This window comes from Otolemur garnettii, unplaced genomic scaffold (genome assembly GCF_000181295.1).
Source record: "Otolemur garnettii isolate 467f Iridium unplaced genomic scaffold, OtoGar3 scaffold00113, whole genome shotgun sequence".
NCBI classification, from domain to species: domain Eukaryota; kingdom Metazoa; phylum Chordata; class Mammalia; order Primates; family Galagidae; genus Otolemur; species Otolemur garnettii.
The window spans coordinates 6,201,681-6,209,795 of record NW_003852508.1 but is presented as its reverse complement, the minus strand read 5'-3'; the positions used below and the strand labels follow the sequence as shown (position 1 = coordinate 6,209,795).

The 8,115-nt window shown below is 38.4% G+C and overlaps 2 pseudogenes; both read left to right on the top strand.

Annotated features, from left to right (window-relative positions):
• Positions 1 to 624: 624 nt before the first annotated feature.
• Positions 625 to 2,012, top strand: LOC100950752 (annotated as a pseudogene).
• A 3,034-nt stretch (positions 2,013 to 5,046) lies between these two features.
• On the top strand, positions 5,047 to 7,216 carry LOC100950452 (annotated as a pseudogene).
• Positions 7,217 to 8,115: the final 899 nt, after the last annotated feature.

The window sequence follows — 8,115 nt, the reverse complement described above, 5'->3', positions numbered from 1 at the left end:
ATCCTCCCTCCTGCAATAGTAAATCCTTCTTCTACACAGCTTAACTTTTTCAAAGAGTAGGACAAGAGACATTTTATTGAGTTTCTGACTATTTTTAATGAGGTTGTTTGGATTTTTGTTGTTTAATTGTGGGAATTTTTTATATATTCTAAACAATCCCTACACAGATAAAGACATTTCTCCAATGAAGATATATAAATGGCTAATATTAATATGAAAAAAATGTTTAATTTCACTAACACTAAGGAAATGCAAATCAAAACTACAAAGAGATGGCTCAGTGCCTATGGCTCAAGCCGCTAGGGTGCCAGCCACATACACCTGAACTGGCAGGTTCAAATCCAGCCAGGGCCTGCCAAACAACAATAATGGCTGCAACCAAAAAATAGCCAGGCATTGTGGCAGGCACCTTGTAGTCCCAGCTACTCGGGAGGCAGAGGCAGGAGAATGGCTTGAACCCAGGAGTTGGGGGTTGCTTGTGAGCTGTGATGCCACAGCACTCTACCAAGGGCAACAGCTTGAGGCTGTGTCTCAATAGATAAATAAATAAATAACTACAAAGAGATATCACCTCGCATCCACTAGGTGGCTATTATTTAAAAAACAAACAAACAAACAAAACAATACTTCCAGCTACCAGTGGAGGAGAGTGCCTTGGAACTCTCTAACACCTTGAGACCACCTCTAAACCTAAGACCTATGTTGACCTAACCAATGATGAAACAACTGATTCCGCTAGTTCTAAAATCAGCCCATCTGAAAATACTCAGCAAGAAGATGACCGCATGTTCTCTTGCATTACCTGGAATATGGATGGATTAGATCTAAACCATCTACAACAGAGGATTCCAAGGGCGTGTTCCTATTTAGCTTTGTACAATCCAGATGTGATATTTTTATAGGAAGTTATTCCCCCATATTACAGTTACCTAAAGAAGAGAGCAAGTAACTATGAGATTATTATAGGGAACTTAGAGCCTTGAGCTTCTCAGGCTAAATTCTTTTCCACAAACATTTAAGGTCATGAAGGATATTTCACAACTATAATATTAAAGAAATCAAGAGTGAAATTAAAAAGCCAAGAGGTTATCCCTTTCCCCAGTACCAAAATGATGAGAAACCTTTTATGTGTGTATTCTAGGGAACGTGAAAGCAGTCTGTCCAGCATGCTAGTGGAGTATAAAGGAGGAAGTCACTGATGGCCTAGGGATATTGGGGAAAAGCTCATAGTGGAGGGGATATGTGGGGTGAGTATGTCTGGAAATAAACTTTGCCTTATGACTTCCCATTTGGGGAACACCAGAAAGCATGGTAAAGAACAAATGAATCAGTTAAAAATGGTCCTAAAGAAAATGCAAGAGGCTCCAGAATAGCGGTTCTCAACCTGTGGGTCGTGACCCACAGGAATTGTATTAAAAGGTTGCAGCATTAGGAAAGTTGAGAACCACTGCTCCAGAATCAGCTGGTTATGTTTATAGTAGATATAAATTGAAGGGATCAAGAAGTTACCAAATGTGGTGGTTTACCCAACAATATTTTGGATGTCTGGGAGTTCGGGGGCAAAACTAAGTACCGTAAGTATAGATGAGATATACAAATGAACTCTAATCTTGGAATAACTGCTACTTGAAAGCTTCGTTTTGATCAGACATTTTTTCAGAGCAGCAGCAAAAGAGAGCCACATTATTTCCCAAAGTTGAGACCTCCTTGGATTGGAAAAACTGGACTGTGTGAGATTTCCTAGTGATCACTGGGGTTTTCTGTGCAACTTAGATTGTGAAATGCTTTCAAATACAAGTTTTAAATGTCATTTTATTCTGGGTTTTGCAAATATAATTTCTTCCTTCTGGAAAGGTAGATTCACTAAGGAGGAATATCCTGGTTTATTGCAACAGGAAAAGAAAGCAACTATAATTAATTATTTTGTGATTGTGTTCTCAGAATTCAAGATTAAAGATCAATGTTTATTTAAACCAATGCATTTCCTGTGTTCAAAATGTGAGGTCTTTTAATGCTAAGGGCACAAAGTCTATCAGAGTTTTTAACAATGTTTATAGATGCAAGCGGGATTACAAGCAGGGGCCACATTATTTTGGAACTAAATTTTATTTTTTCAGTCAGGTGCTAAAGGCCAGGTGCAGTGGCTTATACCTGTAATCCTAGCACTCTGGGAGACTGAGATGGATGGATTGCTTGAGCTCAGGAATTCAAGACCAGCCTGAGCAAGAGACCATACCTCTAAAAATAGCCAGCCTTGTGGCAGGCTGTAGTCCTGTAGTCCCAGCTACTCGGGAGGCTGAGGCAAGAGAATCACTGAAGCCGAGGAGTTAGAGGTAGCTGTGAGCTGTGATGCCACAGCACTCTACCAAGGGTGACAAAGTGTCTCAAAAAAAAAGAGATTACTGTATCTTTGGAACTGGACATTTTAATTATATTTCAGAAGTTCGGATAATCTGAAATGAAAAACCATGATCATCTTGTTTAAGTAGATAACAACTATCCTACATCAGATTTTATTTTTGACAGCTAACAGCACATAATTGGTAAGGTAGAGGTACACATATAAATACGTATTCTTTAGTTATGTCACCAACAGAGGCAAAGTTGGGCTTGATAGTGATTGAAATCATTTTTTATAACACCATGGGATTGTTTTTGCTAAGAAAAATAGCCTTTTAGTTTTGTTACTTATGAAACAGAAATATAAGAAGTGGATAAAGAGTACTTTTAAATGCACTTTAAAGAGAAAGAATTTTGGTTGGGTGCAGTGGTTCATACCTTTAATCCTAGCACTCTGGAAGGCTAAGGCTGGTAGACTGCTTGATCTCAGGAGTTCATGACCAGTCTGAAGAAGAGAGAGACCCTATCTCCACTAGAAATAAGAAAATCAGGCAAGCTTCGGGGCAGGCACCTGTAGTCCCAGCTACGTGGAAGGCTAAGGCAAGAGAATCATTTGAACCCAGGAGTTTGAGGATGCTGTGAGCTAAGATGATACCACAGCACTCTACCCAGGGCAACAGAGTGATACTTAGTCTCAAAAAAAAAGGGGGGGGGGAATACCACACACACACAAGAGAAATATACTTCGGGTTTTTTTATTTAAAATGAGAAATTAATTTTTTTATTGTTTGGGATTTATTGAGGGTACAAAGAATTAGGTTACACTGACTGCATTTGTTAAAGTTCCTTATAATTGTGTCCCACCCCCAAGAGGTGTGCCATACACCATTTCCCCATCCCCCTCCCTCCATCCCCCTCCTCCCTTGCTCATCCCCCTCCCCCCACCTTGTATTAGCTCATCTACTGCCTTTGTATTCTCCATTCTTATGAGGCTTTACTAAGAAGAATATGTTCCACTCCCATCCAGGTTAATACAAAAACTATAAAGTCTCCATCTTTTTTTAGTGGCTGAATAATATTCCATGGTATACGTATACCACAGCTTTTTTAATCTATTCCTGGGTTAGAGGGTATTTAGGTTATTTCCACATTTTGGCAATTGTAAATGAGGTGTGATAAACAGTCTAGTGCAGGCTTGGGGTCTTCGGGAACGCCGGAGCCTGGACGGCCACACCCACTGCCTCTCCTGCCACTGCGAGTCCCCGGCTTTGAGGCGGTTTCCAGGCAGCCACGCAGCTCCTGCAGGCACCGCAGTTTACAGCCCTGAAATCTTTTTCCTTCCTATTTTGTCCCCATTGCAGTAATAAATCCCATTATGGAGATTTATTACTCCATAATTTATTACATTTAATCCCAGTAATAAATCCCATTATAGGGTGGCGCCTGTGGTTCAAGGAGTAGGGCGCCAGCCCCATATACCAGAGATGATGGGTTCAAACCTGGCCCCGGCCAAAAACTGCAATAAAAATTTAAAAACAAATAAATAAATAAATAAAAGAATTCCCCTTTCTTTAAAAAAAAATAAATAAATAAATAAATCCCATTATACCTGGAGACACTGCAACTTTATAAAGGGATATAGTTTGAATTCTGTGGAGTGTAATTCTGTGTATGAATTATATCTTTAAAATATTGAAGAGTTTTCAGAAAGAGGGCTAGGAGAGTTAATTACTGAGTTATTATGCTAAGCAGCAATTCTGTTGGTAATACAGTATTTTGTTAGGCATTTTTAATAACACTAGAAAGGACAATCTGTATCTTTTGGTAAAATTCATCTTTAATTACAGCATGACTGTAATTAAACCATTAAAACTGAATGGTTCATAAATGAAGAACAGATTATCTAATTTTTAAATGCAGCATAAAAAGTATGTGCTGTGGAAATCTTATGGCCAACAAGTTGATGGAGAAAATACCTTCAGTTGATCAAGTATTTAAAAAGGGGTATACAAAGTGAGGGAGACTAAATAATGTTGCTGCAGGCAATGGAAACAAATATAGATATTTAACAAAGATGAAAGAGTCTACAATTTGTAAATTTCAAGCAAAATTCATTTGACATCGTACACATCATAACAGGCACAGGTTCAACAAAGGTGGATGGTACCTTCCTCAGAAGTTAACTGAAGCTAATCTAGCCTCGGAACTAAATACTATGATGATAAGTTGTGTGAAATTAGCTTTTAGATAGTATGACCATATGTGGGGTAATGTTGTATTAAAGTGTTTATAGGGAAAGAAGTCTGCATGTAATTTTTTACTCTTGTGGCATAATCAGCAATTGGCCTGATATCAAGGCTTCATATCTTATAAACTAGAGGTATAATTTAGGTATTCTATAGTTGTTTAGAATTTGAGAATATAGACCTTGAAAAATCAAGGTATTTTAGAAGGGCATCAACGTATTTAGGCCTTTAGGTTAATATTATGCCAAATTATGAGCAAATAGCACTTGAATTACCTAAAAGTCTATTATAATCCTGAAAAAGTCTAGGTACTATCTTGGTAATTGAGGAGAGCTTTTCATTCTACCTGAGCGTAAATGCAGATGGAAATCCAGTGAAGAAGGTGTAGTGAATTCTGTATAAGTAAGATTGTATCACTTAATTCCCTTTTTGTGGTTAAAAATCTAATTTAGTGTGAAGAGACAAATTTCATGTGAAGGTTTTTTAGCCATCAAGCAGTACTATCACCTACTCATGCACAAAACTACCTCCCAAAGACTTGTCCTAAGTCCCTTACCTCAAAAAATTAAGAGTATAATGGAAGATAGCCCAATCTTATCAAATTGGACAAATGACAACAAACAAAAGATGAAGCATGACTTTTCCTGTGAACTGTACAGAATGTCTACATATTCAACTTTCCCCGCTGGTGTTCCTATCTCAGGAAGGAGTCTTGCTCATGCTGGCTTTTATTACACAGGTGTGAATGACAAGGTCAAATGCTTCTGTTATGGCCTGATGCTGGATAACTGGAAACAAGGAGACAATCCTATTGAAAAGCATAAACAGCTATATCCTAGCTGTAGCTTTATTCAAAATCTGGTTTCAGCTAGTCTGGGATCCAGTGAGTATTCTCCAGTGAGAAGCAGTTTTCCACATTCTTTATCTCCCACTTTGGAACATGGTGGCTCATTCAGTGGTTCTTATTCCAACATTTCACCAAACCCTCTCAATTCTAGAGCAGTCGAAGACTTCTCTGCATTGAGGACTAACCCCTACAGTTATGCAATGAGTACTGAAGAAGCCAGATTTCTTACTTACCGTTTGTGGCCCTTAACCTTTCTGTCACCATCAGAATTGGCAAGAGCTGGTTTTTATTATATAAGGACCCAGAGATAGGGTAGCCTGCTTTGCTGGTGGTGGGAAGAGGCTAAGTAACTGGGAACCAAAGGATGATGCTGTGTCAGAACACCGGAGACATTTTCTCAACTGTCCATTTTTGGAAAATTCTCTAGAAACTCTGAGGTTTAGCATTTCAAATCTGAGCATGTAGACATATGCAGCTCGAATGAGAACATTTACGTATTGGCCATCTAGTGTTCCAGTTCGGCCTGAGCAGCTTGCAAGTGCTGGTTTTTATTATGTGGGTTGCAATGATGATGTCAACTGCTTTTGTTGTGATTGTGGCTTGAGGTGTTGGGAAATTGAAGATGATCCATGGGTAGAACATGCCAAGTGGTTTCCAAGGTGTGAGTTCTTGATACACGTGAAAGGGCAAGGGTTTGTTGATGAGATTCAAGGTTGATATCCTCATCTTCTTGAACAGCTATTGTCATCTTCAGATACTCCTGGAGATGAAAATGCTGATCCACTAATTGTTCATTTTGGATCTGGAGAAAGTGCTTCAGAAGATGCAGTCATGATGAATACACCTGTGGTGAAATCTGCCTTGGAAATGGGCTTTAGTAGAAGCCTGGTAAGACAGACAGTTCAGAGCAAAATCCTAACTACTGGAGAGAACTACAAAACAGTCAATGATATTGTATCAGCTCTTCTGAATGCTGAAGATGAAAAAAGAGAAGAGAAAAAGGAAAGACAAGCTGAAGAAATGGCATCAGATGACTTGTCATTAATTCAGAAGCATAGAATAGCTCTCTTTCAGCGGTTGACGTATGTGCCTCCTATCCTGAATAATCTTTAAAAGGCCAATGTACAAAAAAAAAAAGAGGCCTGGCACCTGTGGCTAAAGCGGCTAAGGCGCCAGCCACATACACCTAAGGTTGTGGGTTCGAATCCAGCCCGGGCCCGCCAAACAACGATGGCTGCAACCAAAAAATAGCGGGTGCCTGTGGTCCCAGCTACTTGGGAGGCTAAGGCAGGAGACTCACTTGAACCCAGGAGTTGGAGGTTGCTGTGAGCTATGATGTCACCGCACTCTACCCAGGGGGAGAGCGTGAGGCTCTGTCTCAAAAAAAAAAAGGCCAATGTAATTAAACAGGAACATGATATAATTAAACAAAAAACACAGATACCTTTATAAGCAAGAGAACTGATTGATACCATTTTAGTGAAAGGAAATGCTACTCAAAAACTGTCTAAAAGAAATCGATTCTACATTATATAAGGACTTACTTGTGGATAAGAATATGAAGTATATTCCAACAGAAGATGTTTCAGGTCTATCACTGGAAGAACAGTTGAGGAGGTTACAAGAAGAAAGAACTTGTAAAGTGTGTATGGACAAAGAGGTTTCCATTGTATTTATTCCTTGTGGTCATCTGGCAGTGTGCCAGGAATGTGCCCCTTCTCTAAGAAAATGCCCCATTGGCAGGGGTATAATCAAGGGTACTGTTCGTACATTTCTCTCATAAAAGAAAAATAGGCTGTATCTTAAGTTATATAGAAAAATCTTTAAAATATTGTTGAACATACAATGCTATTTGAATGAACCATTGGTTCTTCAATTAGTAACATTTGCGTTGTAATCTGCTTTGGTACTAATAATCTTATTTCTAAAAATGTAGTTTATATCATATTTAATCTTAACCTGTGTATTTACAAGAGAGGATTTATGTTTGATGAGCTATGTAAGTATATATTGTTATCTGTCACTTTAGGTGTTACTGGATTTGGTATTCCTTCTGAAAGCTTTGAGTACCACTGCCACAATATAGTATAGATTAAAAGAACTGGAAATGTAAACTCTGGAGTTCAGTTACTATGCCAAATTCTTTTTGGTGCTTTTCATATATGTTATAAAATAAGGATTTTTCTCTTCCTAGTAAATAAGTTCCCCTATTCTCCCTTAGTTTGTGAGAAACATCTTAATAAAGTACTTTAAAAAGATTATACCACAAAAAAAAAAGTCTAGTGCAAATGTTCTTATGGTAAAATGATTTTTTTTTCTTCTGGATAGATGCCTAGTAATGGGATTGCAAGATAAAATGAGAGGTCTAATTTGAGTTCTTTCAGGATTCTCCAAACTTCCTTCCAAAAAGTTTGTGTTAGTTTGAAGTCCCACCAGCAGTGTAAAAGTGTTCCCTTCTCTCCACATCCACACCAGCATCTGCAGCTTTGAGACTTTGTAATGTGGGCCATTCTCACTGGGGTTGGGTGATATCTCAGGGTGGTTTTGATTAGCATTTCTCTGAGAATGACTGTGAGCATTTTTTCATATGTTTGATAGCCACTCATGTCTTCTTCAGAGAAGGTTCTATTCATTTCTCTTGCCTAGTGAAAGCAAAATATACTTTATTTTTTTTTTTTTTTT